The sequence below is a fragment of the Passer domesticus genome, chromosome 14, assembly GCF_036417665.1.
Source record: "Passer domesticus isolate bPasDom1 chromosome 14, bPasDom1.hap1, whole genome shotgun sequence".
NCBI lineage: Eukaryota > Metazoa > Chordata > Aves > Passeriformes > Passeridae > Passer > Passer domesticus.
This window is the reverse complement of record NC_087487.1, coordinates 5,860,960-5,880,244: the sequence shown is the minus strand read 5'-3', so window position 1 is coordinate 5,880,244 and position 19,285 is coordinate 5,860,960. Positions and strand designations below refer to the sequence as shown.

Genomic DNA, 19,285 nt, shown 5'->3' with positions numbered 1-19,285 from the left:
CTAGTGTCATCATTTAACTTATAGGATATTCATTCCCTTTGGACAATTATGCTACTGAAGCATGTTCTAATCTGCTGGTATTAGTCCCATTGTGCTGAGTATTAGCAGTAGAATGTGTGTGGGGTTTGGGGTGTGTGAAAAGGAGTCAGACTTTAAATGCCAAACCAGACCAAGAGCTATTCTTCTGGTACACACAACCAGGGATTTATCAACACTGCTGTTTTTTCAGATTGTGCATATGACTCTTTTATACTTAACCACAAATAGGAAAGACACGTAAGCACTGGTGTAACCTTAGTATGTTTTCAATACATGTTAAAGTTATCTGGCATTTACTTAGGGAATTCAAATTCCTCATTGTATGTGCAAAGAAAATGAATGGTTTTGTAAGTCACACAAATTATAGAATTTAGTTAAAAATCAGGTTTTAAGGTGTTTATTCAATTATAAACAATTTAAGTTCTTACAAGTGTATGAACAATACTGTGGGGACATAGTTTTAAAAAAGTTCTAACAGTATTCTTTAATTAGTGACTTAAAAATTTGATAATATATGCCTCATTTAGCATTGTTTAGACACAGATAAAAGTATTTATGTATGCAGATTACTGTCAACCTGGTTAAAGCTGCATTAGGTAGATCTTTTTATTATTTTCAAAACCTATCCATTTGAGCTGAAATTCTCCATTCATTTTGTTGCTTAAAATTTATATTTCGGAAAGGCTAAGCTAAACTTTGAGGATTTGTTGATTATTTGGTTTGAGAGGATTATGCATTCTCTTATTTGAACAACACTTAAATCATAAACTGAAATATCACCTGTAAAGAATCATTTCCAAATGAGAGTCATAACAAATTGCTTTGACCTGCCTGATCTGTGAGCATGTGGAATCTGACTTCCCAGTGTTTGCAGCAGAGTTGTTTTCCTTATTTTGCTGAGCTCACTGTGTGCACCTAGGGAAGGATGTCCTTTACACTCACCTACCCTCATTAACTTTGCAGTGAGCTGGCTGGCCAGCCAAGGTCAAGGTTAAGATGGGGTTTTACAACTGTGCAAGACCATTCATTCAGACTTCAGAGCAAGCAGAATAGAGAATCCTTTCCTGCAGCTTGGCTGTAATGGTAACACATGCTGTAAAATTAATTTTTTACAGTATTTATCCAGTAAAATACTGCAATATCACCAGTAATACAGCAGAATTGAAGGAAGGACTGTACTTTAATTCTAAATATCTGCAAGAAGCAGTAGGATTTTAATGATGCTGTCATTTAGACCGGTGTCTAAGTCAGATTACTGTGCAGGACTCCACAGATACTCCAGTGATACCATGGTTTCTCCTCAGGATCCTGCAACCTAGGGAAAAGATGAGAGGCACATGATGGCACGGGAGGGGCAGCACGGGGAAGCAAGGACACAGTGCTGGGCAGTCTGAGAGGAAGGCTCTCAACACCCCTTCTGTCTGATGCCTGCCAAATTTTTGTAAACAAAGGAGTTAAGAAAAATTTTATTGCAGTGTTCTCTTTTCAAGAATGAAGGAGGCATAAAAATGCTGATGTGAAAACATAATGGACCTTAATAAAGGCTTGCATTTTAGCCAGATCAGGGAGGAGAACTGCTGTTGCAGTGTTTAAAAAGATCTGATTGATAAATAGATTGAGGAGGCATTCATGTGAGTGAAGGATGTGGAAATCAGGGCAATTTTTTACCACTCCTTTATTGAGAGCAAATTGCATATTTTTTATACAGTGCTATGACACTTCCTAGTTGTCACCTATACTTGCTACACATATATGTTTAAATGCATAGAAAATAAAAATGATACCTTATATTTTGAAAAATGCTTTATAATACTTTTAATTGAGCAGAAAAACCCCTGAATAATAACAACAACCAACCAAACAAAAAAATATATGGGTTCAGAGTTCAGTTAAACATGATATTTATAAAGCACTCTTGCTTTACAAAGACTACTTTGAGGAGCTTATAATAGCAGAGCTACTCAGCTCATAGCATAGATGAAAGAGGTTATTCCACTGGGAGTCTTAAATTTAAACTAGTCATCTCTGGTTTGGCTTTTGAAATATGACAAGAGAATCAATGATTGCTGCTGTTAAGAGTCTGAGGAAGCCTTTGGCTTCCTGACTGTCTAGATATTAACAATTTTGAAGTCTCTTCATACCAAGGGACTATTAAGATGAAGCAGTAGCTTTAAATTAAGTACCATAATTCCCTCAATTTATCCTGAAGGAGAGAAGTAATTAGGCTTGTTTATCTGAGAGAAATGAAAGATCAAATTAGAGGGAATGCCCCTAAACTGACCCTGTGATTAAGTTGAGTTTACCAGAGACTCCATCTTTTCCAGGATTTTAGCTCCCATACTTTTAACCATGTTCCCTCTTGGTGTTTAAACTGCAAAATGCCAAACCGTGACCTGAAGTTGAGTATTTTCCTGTTAGCAAAGTCAATGATCCCATGCTTCAGAAATCATTCATCCTCTTTGGCTGCTCTGAAGTTAGATACAATATTGTAGAGAGGATTTTGGACTGGGTTATGCAGAATAAAGGCAGCAGTCTTTTTTGCTTAGTAGGGTGATACTCCTCTGGCTCTTCAGTTTCACCACATTCTTATTCTTTTCCTGCTTACTCCAGGTGAAAATTACACTTTGCCTTAATGGCCAGATCCACGAGGCTGCAAAACCCAAGGATTTTTAAGACTGTAATGAATTAATCCCCAAATAATAGGTTGTCAATAGAGTTGTCTTTTTAGCACACTGCTGCCTTTTACCTTGCCACAGGGGCATTGAACTGAAGAATTTTGAATGCATCCTGTGTAGGCCTTGCTAGCACCTCAGGATTTCCATCAGTTCATAGCAGGATGATTTAGGGACAACTCTGCTAAACATTACCAATGAGAAGGAAAGCAGGAGAAATTGTAGGCATTGAAAGTCATTATAAGGCATTGAAAGTCATTATTACTGAAAAAGACCCTTGTAAAATTATTTTTTTAAAAGAGAGGGTTTCTGATTTTTCTACTGTCTATTTTTATAGCCCTTGTTAAGTTTACTAAGTAACTAATTTCATTGATCTTTAAGAATAAAATTCACAAAGCCATTTAAAGAAACTGCTATGATAGCTTTTCCACATTTCCCTGATGAATACTTCACACTTTCATTAGATGTCTTATGCTTCTATTTCTAGTTAGGGCATGCAACTCCTTCCATATTTAAAGACCATTCAGTAGCATAGCTTCAAGCCAGGCAGTGGCCCTGTTTAAGATGAAATAGCTTTGTTGAAAGCTAACTCTGTCTTTACTATATGGTATCAGGGCTCTAGAGGAAGATCATCTTCATGTGAGGAAGTAAAACCTTGGTGAAGCATTAGGAGTAAATAACCCATTTTTGTAATTTATTTATTTTCATCTTCTCTGCCACTTGTCCAAATGGTTTGATATCTCTATTTTTTTTTGTTTCTTATTTAGGTGGTAGGCTTTTTAAGGGGAGCCTGATTCTTACTGTGTTATTAGATGCTTCAGTAGTATAAATGCAAATAGATTTATAGGTTCAAGTGTCACAATGGACTTGCTTTTTCATTTATTTGAGGAAGAGCACAGGGGAGGAGGCCCTGCATATCAGTCTGTAGAAGAAGCAATACTATTTCTATTAAGCAGCCCCTGAGAAATTGCATTCTCATTTTCTCTCCAACCAAAGGGGTTTTCTGCTTCTCTTTTTGTTAATACTTTCCAGCTTGCAAAATAAGACTGATTGTAGGAATCTCCAAGTCTTTTGGATATTTACAGAATATTTGTTCTGGGGCTTCTGCTGTTCTTTCAGCAATTCATGTTAAATGACCTTGATGTATGGAATTAATGCTGAATTTATGCCTAGCTATTCTGGTTAAGTTAAGCACACCTCAATTAAAGTACATTTCCATGTTCTGATGTTATTATACCGTCACATCTCACCCATCACAGTCTTCCTATATTACTGATGAGCTCATCAGTCCCAAAGGCTTAAGCAGGTTTCTTTGTAGCATCACAAAAGAATTTAAGGTTTGTAACTTTCTACAACTTCTTGGTAAATTTTTGTATTCTTTCATATTGGACTGTGGAGCTGCTGGAAGTCAAGCAGTGAAGATGTTTAATATTAGCACTGTACATGGGCCTGTGTAACATTGCTCTGAAGCCTGCTCAGATAACTCCTGCAGTGGCTCCTCAGGCATTTTTGCAAGTATATCCAGGCATATGGAACTATTTTAGTATCTGCATGGGAAGTGCTAATAATCAGTGAGGATTCAGTCCAACCCCATGGAATTAAGAAAGTGCTTGATTGCTAAAGAGAGTTCCAACTTATGTAAACTTATTTTATGCAGTGTGACTGCAAGTCTCACACATTTCTCTTTTGTTAAATCATGACACTTGGAATTAAACAAGTCCTAGAGGAAGGGAACATTTTGTCATATAAGGAACTGCTGTCTTAGCCTGTTTCAGGGCCTTCCATTTAATGGGCTTTTCAGCTTCTTTAGAAGGGTTTGTCATTGTCTTTATTAAATATATTTTTACAAACACTGTAATTTCACATTTACTGTTTTTGAAGTGCTTGTAAAATACAAACTGTTGTATCAATGTAAAATTCTTACTAAAGGCAACGAAATCAACATTATTTGATAATTACTATCTAGTGCAAAAATGCTGTTTCGTTGGCAATAAAAAAAGGAAAATAATGTGAAACTGAAGAGAGCTGAGGCATTCTGGTCCTTCTGAGAAGATAGATTTTGCAGGCAGCACTGTAGTTACTTTCTGAAGCTTATATAATCCCACATGAAACTGTCACTCACCAGCAGTCCCTGGAGAACTTCTCCCAGGCCAGCCTTTGAAACCATATTAGCAGCCTGCACCTTTCACGGAAGTTTCTGAGGTTCCTAGTAAAAAGTAATGCTGACTTCCTTCAATACTGGTATTAAAAATTTATTTAGCCTAGAGATACCAAGTGGAAACTGAAGATGCTCAAAAAGAGGTATGGCTTGACATCAGAGAGATTTAGTGCATGCTAAAAGTAACTTAGTATCTGTACAGGAAGATGTCATAACAGCTATTTTGGACTCTCTTCCAGAATCTTGGATCAGGAGCCTCCAAAAGTTTGTCACATTTAATAATCAACACCAGTATCACAGATTAACTTTTAGCATAATTACACACAAAAATTGCCTGCCCTTAGAATGAGACGTTCACTATGCACAGACAGCCTTGGCAAGATCAGGCTTTGGGGAAGGGAAGATGAAATCTGCTGTTAAAAAGTGCTCAGAAAGTGTTTCATGTATGTTTGATATCAGCAGACCACAGTTCCCCTTGACAGGCAGGGGAGTAAACAGAGATAAACAGGCTCTTGGGCAGGCTAAGGATGTGTCTTAAGAACTGTTTGCTAACAAATTCTCTTCATCTGAAAGCTTTTAATTTGTTGCAGAAAGTGACTGGGTGGGAGAATTAACTGTTTCTTAAACAGTCATTTATTTTGGTGATGCTTCCTATTAATTTTTTTAGCAGGAAAAAACAGTTAACCCTCTAGAAAGCAGAGAGCTTAATTTATATATTTGTAAGCCTTTATATGTGCTGTCTTGAGGCTGCCTAGTCACTAAGACACAGTTATATTATGGCCACAGAACAGTTCTTGTTCACAAACTGAATAGAGAGCATGAAGAACAGGGAAATCAAGAGAAAATGAAAATAAAGCCTACAAACTGGATGCTTCCTTGTGCATCAGCAGTGAAGTAGACTCATACACGGTGCTGGAACCTGTATTGCATCCTGTGGCTGCTGCCTTCTGCATTAGCTGAGGCACGGTGTGGTGGCATGGTGCCAAATATGTCATTTTTTCATCACTTCATTGTTTCTCAATCAGCAGGGAATCCCCAGTTTACTTAGTCTGAAAGATCTCACCTTCCTTCCCAATTATTGCCAAAGGGGTGGAGCTGGAATTGAACAGTTTATGTTCTTTACCATTGTATGTCCTCAGGGCTTTCAGTATATACATACCTGTTAACTGATTTCATGTTCCTGAGAATTTTACCCAGAATGAATGTTTCATTTTGTAGCAATCATTACATAATGGTATAAAAATCCATCATTTAAACTTCTAAGCTGTCAACTCTGTGACTTTCATACAAATTCAGAAGTTAGTTTGTTATGTGGTGTACAAAGACAGTTTTGTTTTAGACACAGTATGTCCTCTTAGTTGGAGAGGATGGTCTGCCAAGAAATGAAATAAAGAGAAGGATGCATGTGGTGCTAAGGAGGTGAGTAGGAGTCCTATAAAACATCTAACTTAGTTATACTTATGATTTTTTAACACAATCAAAAATAACTCTCCACTTTCTTGGTGAGGCCAAGTGTGCGTTTCATTACTGCAAACTTACATTCTGCAGCAAGCTAAGATTTATGCATATCAAAACATACAAAGATGTCTGTCCTGGTGTTCTTCAAGCCAGCCAAAAAAGGGTTTTGCATGGAAGTCAGGGTGTGGTGTTTGGGCAGAACTCCAGGGTCAGATCCATCCCACATCCATGTGCAGGAATGCCTTGGTCTTGTCAAGCCTGCCCAGATCCACACAGCAGCACTCTGCTCTGAGCAGCTGTGTGGATCTCTCTGCTGGAGACAAGGTGCACGAGGCCTTCTGACAGTGACCTGCATGATCCCTGTGAGTCTGAGTCCACAATTAAATGACAGTTTAGCTAAATGTTTGCATGCAGTTCAAAACATGCATACTGTGCAGCATAAAAACAGCTTGGCTTTGGAAACTCTTTGTTGTTTAGTTAGAGAGCGTGATCTGCCAGGAATTGGCATGGCAAACCAGGGAAAACTTCTTTGCCTCAGTCTGTACTGCTAAGGCCACTCCTCAGAAATCACAGACCCTGGAGACAAGGGAGAAAATCTGGAGAAAGGAAGAATTAACCTTGGTGTAGGAAGATTGGGTTAGAGATCATTTAGGCAAACCTGACGCCCACAAATCCATGGGCTTTGATGGATGCACTAATGAGTTCTGAGGGAGCTAGCAAATGTTATTGCTATGTCATTCCACATCATCATTGTCATGGAGAACAGGAGAGCCTGGGGACTGGAGGGAAGTGAATGTCATTCCAGTCCTCCATAAGGGCAGGAAGGAGGACTCAGAAAACTACAGGCCAGTCAGCCTCACCTCCATCCCTGGAAAGGTGATAACAACACATCCTGGAGGTCATTTCTAAGCACGTGGAGACAGAAAGGGTTATTCCATATACATTCACCAAGGGGAAATCATGTTTGTCTAATCTGATGTCTTGATTTGCTGGCTAGATGAGGAGAGAGCAGTGGGTGTTGTCTACCTTGACTTCAGGAAGGCATTTGAAACTCTCTCCATACTGTTAGCTCAGCAAGTGTGGGTTGGATGAGTGGGCAGTGAGGGGGACTGGGGAGTGGCTGAATGGCAGAGCTCAGGGGTGGTGGGACAGAGCCTGGCTGGAGGGCTGTGGCCAGCAGTGTCCCCAGGAGTCAGTGCCAATGGGATCCTGGGTGCCTCAGGAAGAGCAGTGCCAGCAGAGCAGGCAGGTGATCCTGCCCCTTCCTCAGCCCTGGGGAGCCCACTCTGCAGTGCTGTGCCCAGTTCTGTGCCCCTCAGGACACAGAGATGTGGAGCACCTGGAGGGGTCCAGGGAGGGCACAAAGGTGATGAAGGGACTGGGGCATCTCTGACAAGGAAAGGCTGAGGGAGCTGGGCCTGTTCAGCCCTGAGAAGAGACAGCTGAAAGGGGACCTCATCTGTGCATGCAAATGTTTGAAGGGGAGATGTCACAGGACAGGGCAGACTCCTTTCAGTGGTACCCAGCAAGAGGACAAAGGGGCAACAGGCACAAACTGTAACACCACCTGTAAAGGTCCATCTGAATGTAAGTAAAATTCTTTACTTTGAGGATGGCTGAGCACTGGAGCAGGCTGCCCAGAGAGGGTGGGGAGTTGCTTTCTCTGGATACTTTACACACCTGGAATTCATCCTGTGCAACCTGCTCTAGTTGAAACTGCTTTAGCAGGGAAGTTGGACAGGATGATCTCCAGAGGTCCCTTCCAACCCCAGCCATTCTTTAATTGATTCTCTGATTCTCTGGTAAAGTTTCCTAGGGGAAACTACAAAGTGGTGATAAAACTTCATCTCCTGTCAAAACCTGTTTAATATGCTATGTCACCATCAAGTCACAGTAAAGATTTTGAGTTAATTTAGAAACAGCTTTCTATGGGGCAGACTGGAAGCAGAAGGAAGTTAACATTTTCAAGAGGAATTTCTTTCCATCCATGTGTCTACAGATAAGATTTTCAAAAGATCACTTTAGTGAGTAAATTTTTAGAACTGTGTTAGAAGAAAAGTTGCACTGATGGAAACTTTTTGATGGCAATGGAAGTTAAAATCTGATTAGTGAATGGATTCTTTAATTTGCCTGAATGTAATTTACTTCACTGCTGTAGATGTCTTGGATGAAGGCCAGGCTGCAAATGGAATTGGTGTTGATAAGTCTCATTACCATTGGTAGCATCTTCTCCAGTTGGAGACTGATAGTTACAGCAGTAATATAAACAGTAAAACTGATCACACCACCACTTTGGACCCTGTCCTGCTCTTCCTGAATTCTAGGGCAACACTCCTATTGGCATCAGTAGCAGCAGGAACAGGTCCAACAGAATTATTTGACAAGAGGCTCTTTCTTAACTCTGTACTGGCTGAACTATGTAACCAAATTGTTAAAAACCCTGACATATAATCCAGAAATCTTCACAGTTGAGCAGTGCTGATTTATGCACTGTCTGCTGATGGTAGCAATTTATTAGCAAGAGGATATTTGCTCCTTTCTTCCTTCTGTGTGTTTCATGCAAGGTTTTGTCCTCAATTTTCTGTTTTCCTAATAGTCTTTGAAATTTGCGACCTTAAGGCCACACCTAATGTTGAATTACTCTGTTATTTGTTCAAATAACAGAGATGTTAAAGTCACTTTTGTTTTTTTACAGGCTATTTATAGTTTTTTAAAAGAGAATATAGAAGGGATATTTTTAAACTGCAGCAACTATGTGTTGTCGTTAGCAGAGTTTCAGGCAAAAATACCATATTTTAGCCTTTTCATGTCAAGACTATGAATGCAAGATGTTTTATGTGTCTTTGGAGCCTGTAATAACCCAAACTGTAAATGATGCCTCCTAGATTTCTAGTGTATATTTGAATATATTTTCATCCACTGTTTCTTATTTGCAAAGGCTGGGAGGCCAGATGATATGAAACACTGTGTTTATAGTGGCTGTGTGCTGTGGGGAGGTATTTGAGGGCGTGGGTCACAAGTGCAGGGTTCCTGCTCCCTGGCCCAGCCTGGCCCTGTGTACAGACGGAGGCAGAAATGGTTTCTGCTGTAGCTGGAACAGATTGTATTCAGGGACCTGTTTTGGCCAGCATAAAAACAAACCTTCCGTGGACTTTCCAAAGCATGCATGCTCCCATTTGAAACTGTATTTTACTTTTAAACTTCAGACTTCTGCTGAGGAACTGTGGGTTTTTTGGTCATTTGATACCGTGCAAAATTGATTCCACATTATCTGTATGCAGAAAAAGTAGTTTTTTACTGATACCAGTAAAAATAGCAATTCTCATTCTACATGTCTTTTGTTTTGCCTTAGCACTGGGAAGTGCTTTGGAAAACCTTTGAAAAATCCTTTGCAGCAGTAACAAGTGAAACCTGTGGTAGGCTTCCTGGATAGGAGAATTCTGCTGGAATTCAGTTTTGTTTGCATTCCTGTACATGTGTGTAGTTTTGCACTTCAGTTTGTTGCAGTTTTGGAAAAAGGGATGAACAAGGCCGTTGTTTTTTATTGACCCTCGTAGAGTGAATAAAACCAAAGTATTCTCCAAAGTTTGAGAGCTGGGAAAATCTTCTCCTTGAGCAGCAGAAATACTGATCTGCCATTTCTGCCATTTTCTGTGAGTTAGTGCCCTACACCTCTTACTGCCATATCTTTCCCCATAATGATGGCCCCTAAATTGTACATCATTCACAGCTACTTCTCCTCCATATTCCTCAGGGTTTCAATCTACTCTTAGGCAGAGATAGCAGGTAGACCAGATGACAAAACAAGTTTGTTTTCCTAGGAAACCTATAAAAATGATGAACCTGCACTTGCTGATTTTGAAGAAGACTGCTAATATAGTCAGCATTGCCCATTTGGCACTAGCTATTGTTTAAATACCACCACAAAGCACATTGTAAACGAGCTTGTAAAAGGAAGCAGTGGAGTCACGTTGTCATCATTTCACTGGAGGCTGTTAGTAATCAGGAGCTACGTACATTTGTCAGATCTTGCTTTTACTTCATCTGGAAAGTTCAGTTTGGCGTGATAATCAATTAACATTGTGTATTTCCAGTGCCTTTCCAGGTTGCAGTTCTGTTGTCTTTATCATTAAAACACATGGGTGACTTTAAAATGTAAGTTAGAAAGATTTGTGTGCTGATTTTCCTCAGGAAAGTGACACTTGGCAGAGGCAGTCAAAAATGCATTTTAAGATGAAATAAATAATGGTTAACTGTACTTTGATGGCAGAAAAAATAGCCCTTCAGTACTGTTTGCCTTTTCTAATTTCCTTTATTCTTCTGGCTGCTACTAAGCATAAAATCATTTTAATATTAAAAATACAGGTTTTGGATGAAAGTAAAGAATGTGATGTAAACTATTCCTAGGTTTAAGGAATTAGAAAAACAAAATTCCACTTTGAGCTGTTTATCACCATTAAAATATGTTTGAGGTACTGTTGATATCTGCTATTTATTCAGCTCAAGCTGGAAAAACAGTGTAAGCATTTTGCTCTAGGGTGTTTCTTAAATATTACTGTTACCATGGATAATGCAAGTTGACAGGATCTATAGTTGAGGGGCAAGTCATATGGAGTCTGTTTTCAAGGGTTATATTTTGGCAGGCAGAGGACAGGTTGAAAACACATCAGCAGAATGGAAAAGTTTTACTGCTTTCAGATAGAGATTTGTGCCAGGCCTGTACAGAAACCATCAATCCTGACCAGGTGGGTGTCTTTGAAGTGTAGTGTGAAAAAATGGTCATCCTGAAGGCGAAGTGTACTCAAAAGGAATTATTTTGAGTACAGATATTAAGAGCAAAAGCTTCTCCAGAAGCATCCTTTGAGGAAGGTGAGTGTGTGTGTGTGTGTGTGAGGGAAGATTCTGCATGGCAAAGGTGATTGATGGCAGTGTTTAATTGCAAGATCGTACTCAAATGATTGCTAGGCTTTGTGAGCTGTTCTTAAGTGTGATAGAGCAGAATAATGTTCACAACATGGTGTGACTACAGTTCCAGTCTGACAAATCTATGTTAGAATTTTTTTTGTTGGTTTATGTCTGAACATTGTTCTGCAGCTGTTCCTGAACTTCGTATGGGAGGGATGCTGAGCTGTTGCCAAGGTCACCTCGTTTTCCCTTAGCTCTAGTGCAAGGAATTAAAAACTGTAGCCTCTAGTGAAGTGGGAGCCTGTCGGGGAAAGTGTGGAGGGGTTTGTGTATTGCATTACCAGCTGTTAAAGCTAGAATCTGTTTGCTGCTCTGCTCTGTTGGAGCAGGTATTTGGTCTGGAGGGACTGCAGAGTCAGCCCAGCCCGTTCAGAGCAGTGTGAGCAAGATGCCGCTGTTATCAAACGCCCTCGTGCAGGCTCAAGACATTTAGGAACTGAGCTTTCTGTTCCCAGTTTCCAAACTGCCTTTCCTAAAACAGCGTGGGCCTGCTCCACCCTGCCTCTCCTCCTCAGAGTTCAGTGCTTAAAATTGCTCTTTGTTCTGCTTAAGTGATCTTAAGAGAGGATGTAAACACAACAAGTCCTAAAAATAGTTAATGGTAGATAGGTTGAGAAGTTCAGAATAAGGGAGCATAACACAAGCAGAGGATGACTATTAAGTATAATAAAGAATGGAAAAGAAAGGGGAAAACAATTAGGAATATGTCTATTGAAGGGAGAAAGTGTGAAGAAAGCCTAAACTGACAGTGGAGCATCTTGCCAAATTTTTCCTGCTCTGGAAGCCAGCCCCCAGACAACATGGAGCCAGTAATTATTCAGCTGCTAAGTGGGGGGTAAAGTCCATTTTTAGAAGGCTGAAGGAGAAAGCTCTACCTTCAAAACAATTTGGAAGCAATGTTGCAAGTAGTGTACCAGTGACTAAAGGATCAGGGTGTATTATCAGCATCCTAGAAAATGGGGATGGACTGGAAAGGATTTCTTAGCAAGTTTACACAAATGAAAAATACCCCAACATGTAACAACACCAGCACAGCATCACAGTTTGCAAGGAGTATTATGTTCTCCTACCCTTCATAAATGTGACGTGGACTCGTTGGGAGAGGTTGTAAGTACCAGCACGGCTTTGTGGACTGGAATTTCTTGGAGTATGTTGTAGTGGAAATACCAATGTTAACAGCTTTTTAAACCGCTTTTCTTTATTTCTGTGAGTGGGGAGACCCTGTACTTGGGAAGTTTTTCATGTCTGACTGATTTTAAGGACTGCAGTGGCCTTAAGTGTAGTAAGCCTGCATTTAAATAAAACATCAGCTGAATCTTTGTGGAATCTAATTGGGGATAGGTTGGGAAAAGATTGCTGATTATTCTCTAATATCCTAATAAAACCTTCTGGCATAACTGTGGCTTCTAGTTTCACTCAATTAAGTGAACAAGTCCTGAGCATGCACAAAGACCTTTATTAAAGTTGCAGATAGACCAGAGGAGAAATTAAAGGCAGTGAAATGAGACTAGCTACTGCCAACAAGGAATTAAAAACAACCTGTCATTTTTTTCTTGTTTAATCAGTCATCTTAAATGGACTGGTAGCTGCTCCTTTTATTTTTCTTCCTCTCTTACCTCTTCTTGCAGTATTTTGGCACAGTGTTTTGTGCAGATCACGTGCCAGGTGCTCATGTGCCTTCTGCACTTGCTCAAATTCTGCTTCTCCTGGGGATCACAGAACAACGTTGGTCCTGAATGGCTGGAGAATGCATTTCTTCAATTCAAACTACCCATGGCTCACTTGTTTCTCCTACAGCCAAGTGGGTTTGCTCCTGCTCCTGGGTGCAATGCTGTCCCTTCAGATGTCGAAGTTCTTGCAAAGAAAAAAAAAAAGGTCAATAAATATTGATATTATGGTCTACATTTTCCCCAGAAATGGGAGAAGTGGCAACAATGAATTTCTGCAATGCTATTTCTGTACTTCAGTGCTTGCAAGGTTTATAATTTCTGATCTGCAGTCTCTCCCATCTGTGAGTTCATCTGTCTGGGAGTAGCAGGTGACAAATAGAAAGTTTAAAGCTGAGAACACCCGAGCAAGTTTTCCTTGGTATTAAGGTTTAATGACTTTCAGTAGATGCAGATTTTTACATAGCCCTAGCCTACTGAGACTGGAGAAGGGCAAGGTGATTCCTAGCAGACCATATGTTACCATCTTGGGTTTCACAACGGGTTTAAAGAGCACATTAGAGAGAATTTTGCTGTTCCTGAATAAATGAGATGCTGTTCTATGTCCAGAAGGCAGTTTCTTCAGCCTTTCCAAAGCAGATTTTAAGTACTGTGATGGCAATAGGGTAAAATAAGTGGCAGAAACAATGATGTGCAAGAACAGTGTTTCTCTTATCATCTATCCTAATCAGTCAGTGAAAATTCAAGTTGTATAACTAAATTTCAAGCGTTAAGTTTACAGGGGGGCTTGTGAAAGTAGGAGAAAGCCCAGATAAATGCTGATAAGAGGTTATGAGTGCTTGTTTGACTGCTAACTACAAAGTGATCTCTTTCAGTGCCAAGAAGTTCAGTCCCTCCCAGAATAACAAAAATTATCTGGTATGAACTTTGTCATTGCAGATATCTGGATGAATTTAGTGTGCTGAAGGGGAGCTTAGTATAGCAGCCTACAGATCCTTAAGACATTTCCCAGGGGAAAAGGATTAACGAGGACAACACTGACATCTGATAGCTTTTGACTGTTGGATGTTGATAAATGTTAATCATTGAAGAAGCTTCCATGACAAATCAAAGTTTTAATTTTATATAAAACTTATATGATGCAAATCTATGAATATAGCAGTTTTACAAGTTGTGTAATGCTTTATTATTCATATAGCATACAGCATCATAGCATAGAGAATATAAAGAATCCTAAAGGATATTTTTATATTGTGACATTTTGGGTGTTTGTTTCATGCAAATGTTTTTCCTCTTAGGGAGACTGTGAAAAGTGTAAAGGTGGAAGCAGAGGTGGTGCAGGGAGTACTCTGTGCTGAGCAAATCCTTTTGTTACAGACAGCACTGCATTGCCACAGTTCATAAAGTGCAGGGGGTTCTGTGAAGTTGGTCACCTAGTAAGAAATTGCTGTCTCTTTATACTTAATCTGAAATCAGCCATAGCAAGTATAGGAACTGCTAATTAGCTGCTAATGTTGTGTCCTTCTTTTCTTTAATTTTTGAAGTACATTTTGGAGTAAGAAGGGGGAGCATGGGGCATCCCATCAATCTGGTGCTGAACAGATCTTCAGAATATTTTTTCCTGAATGTTCAGAGGGACAATTTGTTGCTTGAGGTTTGCTTGGGATAGAAGCAACACTCTCACTGTTGCATCCCAGGAGCTTTGCCAAAATTCTTTTTCCTGTTCCCCCAGTAAAAAAGGCTCCTGGTCCATGGCATCACTGGGGAAACTGTCTCTCATACTCAGAGTGAACAAATCATCAGACAAGGGCATGGAGCCTTGTGGTAGAGTTGCTTCACCTCTCCATACACAGCTCTGCTGCAAGTCAGTGCTGCCCACACACAGTGAGCAAGCTGCCCTGAGCTAGTGCTGCAACCACTGCCCTGCTGCCATGGTCAGAATTACAGAGTCCAAAGTATTGCAGTCTCCAGAGTATTCCTTCCAGCTCTTCATCATGTGTGTGTTGTCACTAGCAGCAAACCTGAGTCCCAGCCTCAGGGTGGCTGAGAAAGAGTTGCTCGATGGTCTGAAGGCAGAAGGTGCAAGCTGGAGTCTGGGCAGGGTGAGAGAAGGTTCTTGAGCAGGCAGGAGCTCTTGGGTGCATTCAGCACTCGCTGGAGGGTGCAGGATGGGGCTCCGAGAGCAAAGGCGTGGGAGCTGTGGGGTTGCCCTCTCTGAGCCTGATGTCCCTCCTTCCCAGCTGTGTGGCAGCCACAGTGACCTGTCCAGGGAAGATGCAGTGGACACAGATGGACCGGGTGAACAGAGGCTGTGTTTGCCTTGTAAGATAAAGTATGGATGGAAGTGTTAAAAGGGGAGGAAGGGAGGTGGAGACTGTGGAAACCTGGTCATGTCAGTGTGTCTTCATACTGAAAGCACTGCAGGGCAGGAACTTGTTTACCCATAAATCCACTAAGAATAGCATGTGAGTGCCATGGATCCCAGCACTGTGATTTGGTTGAAGACACAACTTTTCCAGAATTCCTTTCTGCTCTCCAGGCAAACTGTTTTGCTGCCCTTTGCTCAGTCCAGCTACTATTCTGCTATCCCTTACATGATAAAGTCACTTGACCACTTCTCTCTGACCTATTTTGGCTGTTATGAGAATTCTGTTGGTTAATAATGCACGTTTGGGGAGAAGGTAGGAATAATGGCTTGATCTTGCACTCCTACCCACATGTCTGTATTAGTATGTCATGTATAAGTAGATGTTGAGTGCTTCAATTAGGCATTCTTCCCTTTCCTACCACCTTCTGTTTCTCTTCAGGTTTTAATCTCTGTGGCTTAGAAAATGCCAGCAGACTATGGGGATTGCCAAAAACTAATAATAATTAAAATTCCTTGCTATAAAAAGCAGTATGTGCTGCTTTTGAGCTGAAAGCATTAGAACACTTTCCAAGAATTCCAGCATATTAAATTCTGCTGTGACATTTGACTTACAGCATGGTAATTTTTTCCCCCGTTTCAGCACAGTGTAATGACAGTAAGTCCCAGTTTTGTAAATAAATTCCCACTCAAATTCCTCATGACATCGCATGTGGGAGTTCACATAATAAAAAAGGAATGTTCTCCTCTTTTTCATGTTTCTTTACAAACCTGTCTCCATCATTTAAACAAATGTCAAATTTTCTTCAAAAACATGGTGTCTACCTAACTGAGCTATGATCATTAATGTTCAGAAGTGCTGTATTCTTAGCTGACCTTATCAGCAGATTCAGATAAAAAACATTCCACAGCTTCATCCAGTTGCTGTAGTCAACTGGACAGGCTGGTTCAGGGTGCTTTGGTGACAGTGCAGCCTCAGAACTGGCCTGACCAGTTCCCTAGGGGTTCCCCAGCTGGCATGTTGAAATGAAAGCAGCCCAGCTGCTGCCTCATCACCAGCCTCTGCTGGGTTCACATCAGCGAGGAGGGAAGGAGAAAGCAAGACTCAGCTCAGATCTGCTCTCTGGAGTCTCTACTCTGGTGGGTCCTGTGAAATTCCATTAAGGTCCTTACTGATACAGTTAATTTAAGTTGTGCTGATCTGTTTCCAGATTATGCTGGAGACTAAACTCCAAGGGAAAAATGGATAGTTTAATTCCACTTTCTTTGTGATCACTGATGTGTTGGCACTAAACCCACACTGCAGCTATGGATTTATTTTTATATGCCCAGGGCTCTGTAAGCAAAATCTTCATCACTAGACTAATGTAAGAGCAACTCTTTTTAAATTATTGCTGGACAAGAAATCTATCCTTTTTCAGTGATCCATATTTGTTTAATGAGCCCTTCTTTTATATTTGTAAAAAATTTTGTTGATAATTTGATATCAGCTTTGCAAAAGGAGAGCTGTGTTGAATCAAAGACATTCCAGCTATGAAGTGAATGCCTTGCAGTACTGCAGCCTCACCAGGGATTATGTTCCACTCTGAAACTGCTCACCATTCACAGAGCCCAGGTTCTGGCCAAACCGGAGATGTTTGGCACTCACAAGCAAGCACATTTCCAGAACAAGATCAAATTTTCTGATTTCTGCTCGTTGCTCTTGCACTGAGGCACAGTGAAGATTTATCAGACTCCTTAAAGGGAGCATATTGCCAGTGGATTTGAATTATAGCTTGATTATCATTTACTATCTTAGTGGTGTCGACACTCACAGCCAGTTCCTGTGTTGTAGTTGTTGTCTTTCCACCCTGCACTTTCTTTCTCTAAGAAAGAGAATGGAAAACAAAGACTGAAGGGTCATTCTGAGCAATTAGACACCTCTTTCTCCACTAACAAAGTAATTGCCAATTATACAGGTGAATTCAGATCAATGATAACAGTATTTTCAGAGGCTTTGACCACAACACTAAATAATATTTTATTTTCTCTGTGCGTATTCTGTTGCATTTGAGCTTATCATATTTAACAGAAGTTCTGATATTTTCATGTGCTAGTGAAAATATATGTCAGTATTTATTCTGCTTTTCTATTTTCCTGGATGCATATATTCTCCCTATAAAATTAAGACAGGAAGACATGCTAATTTTCCTTTTGCACTGTCTGCTCAGCTGTGACTATTGCACAGTGCACTATAAGGTGCTGAGACATATCAGTTACTTATAAATGACTTATGTGGTTCTGGTATTACAGTAGGAGTCATGTGGAAAATGCCATGACCATCTGCAGGGTGGAAATCTGGAAACACTGTAATACCATGTACAGCATCTATTCATCCCACATGGCACTGCAATCCCCCTGGAGAACTGCAATTTTGGCTATAAGATGATTGAGGCTGGTGTTGCAATTAGATTTTAGTGGTGTCTCCTGTGTGTGTTTGAAGGTAACTGTTCAGTACCAGCTCATTATTTTATATGATCTGTTTCAGATACAGAAACATGCAAAATGTTAGTATTTATTCTAAAGAAAATAACAGGGAGTCAGAAATAAAGCAGAATTTCCAATGGGCTGGGCTGCAGCTGTCTTTTTCTCTAAGGCCCCAGCAATGTCACAGCAGCAGACATACAGAAGGGTGTGGAAGCCTGGCATTCACAAGAAGTGTCCCATTGCCAGCTTTCACCTCTGTTCCAGTTTTATTTTTCAGGCTATGAGTGTAATTTTTACAACCTTTTTTACTTCTGAGAGTCAGTCAGTCAGTCTGACTGAGAAATACATTGTGTTATTGAGTGAGGGTTCTATTTTCCCTTAGCTCACCTGGGAATCTGGTTTCCTCCCTTGTGCTGCAGTGCCATGGAGAAATTCAAAGGACTTGTGAGAGAATCCCCCTCATATCCTTGATGTTAGAAGATCTGATTTTTCCCCTCTTCAGGACATCATAGGATATCCACTGAGGATGGGGAAGTGTACTTGTAGCATTCTGCTAATTTACAGGCATGGACAGTGTCCAGGCAATACAGACAGGACTTTTCCTCTGGACTGCACCTTCCAGAAGGAATTAAATGCTGTATCTGCCCAAAGAAATATGGACAGGTAAAGCCATATTTTTAATTTGCTGGGTCACTTGGTGAGCAGGGGTCTGGAATGGAAGGAAATCTTTAAAAATCTTTGATTCTACTCCTGCAGTCAGTGAACAAACTCCACAAGTTCTTCCTCAGAGCTACTATAATGCTCTCCTCATTATTACATTGCAGAAATAACCAGCTGCTGCTCCTCCCCTTTATTTCCAGCTGTTTACTCCTTTAAAAGACAACTGAAAATGAGGTGGATAGTACCCTTATAATTTTCCCCTTGCAGATAATTTCTGTGGTTGCTGTGCTGCTGTGAGCTGGGAAGAGGGATGTTGGCAGCAGCTGGGAGGCTTCACTCAGGGCAGTGTGAGGAAGGGGCAGGGTTGTAACTCTGGCTCTGAACTCATCTCAGCAAGGACCTTACTGTGTGTAAAGTTCTCATGGCTGTGGGTAAGGAATGACAGAACTCATTCCTCTGACAAAGCACAGGGATCTCTAGTTTAGAATAGAATTTATTTTTAAATTGAGGCCTTCCCAGAATATCTTTGTTTTGCTCTGGGATTGTTGCCAAAAATATGTTTTTGTGACATTTTGTAAATGTACCTGCATCCTTAGATAACATTACTTTTTGTTGTTGTTACTCAAAACTATTTACAAAAAGAAACAGAAGGAAAGAAGTATAAACTCTATCAAAGTAGGCAGTTTACCTAGCAAGGCAAAGGAAAATGACAGAGATGGGAAAAGAAAAGCTGGATTTAAAATGCAGCAAAAATTACTATCATGCAAAATTCATTTCAGCACATGAGTTTGCTAGAGTGGAGAAATTGATTGAAATGCTCATCTTCAGATTCAGG

The 19,285-nt window shown here is 40.3% G+C and overlaps 1 protein-coding gene across 15 annotated transcripts in view; it reads left to right on the top strand.

Moving 5' to 3' along the window:
- Positions 1–19,285, top strand: part of TJP1 (tight junction protein 1) — a 189,492-nt gene that overhangs the window by 85,392 nt on the left and 84,815 nt on the right. Inside the window, exon 1 of one of the 15 annotated variants that reach the window (XM_064388980.1) lies at positions 10,950–11,072. The exons of the other annotated variants lie outside the window; for them this stretch is intronic. The gene's annotated coding sequence lies outside the window, so the exon portion shown is untranslated. Of the gene's footprint in view, positions 1–10,949; positions 11,073–19,285 lie in introns of those variants that run through there. 15 annotated transcript variants of the gene reach the window in all.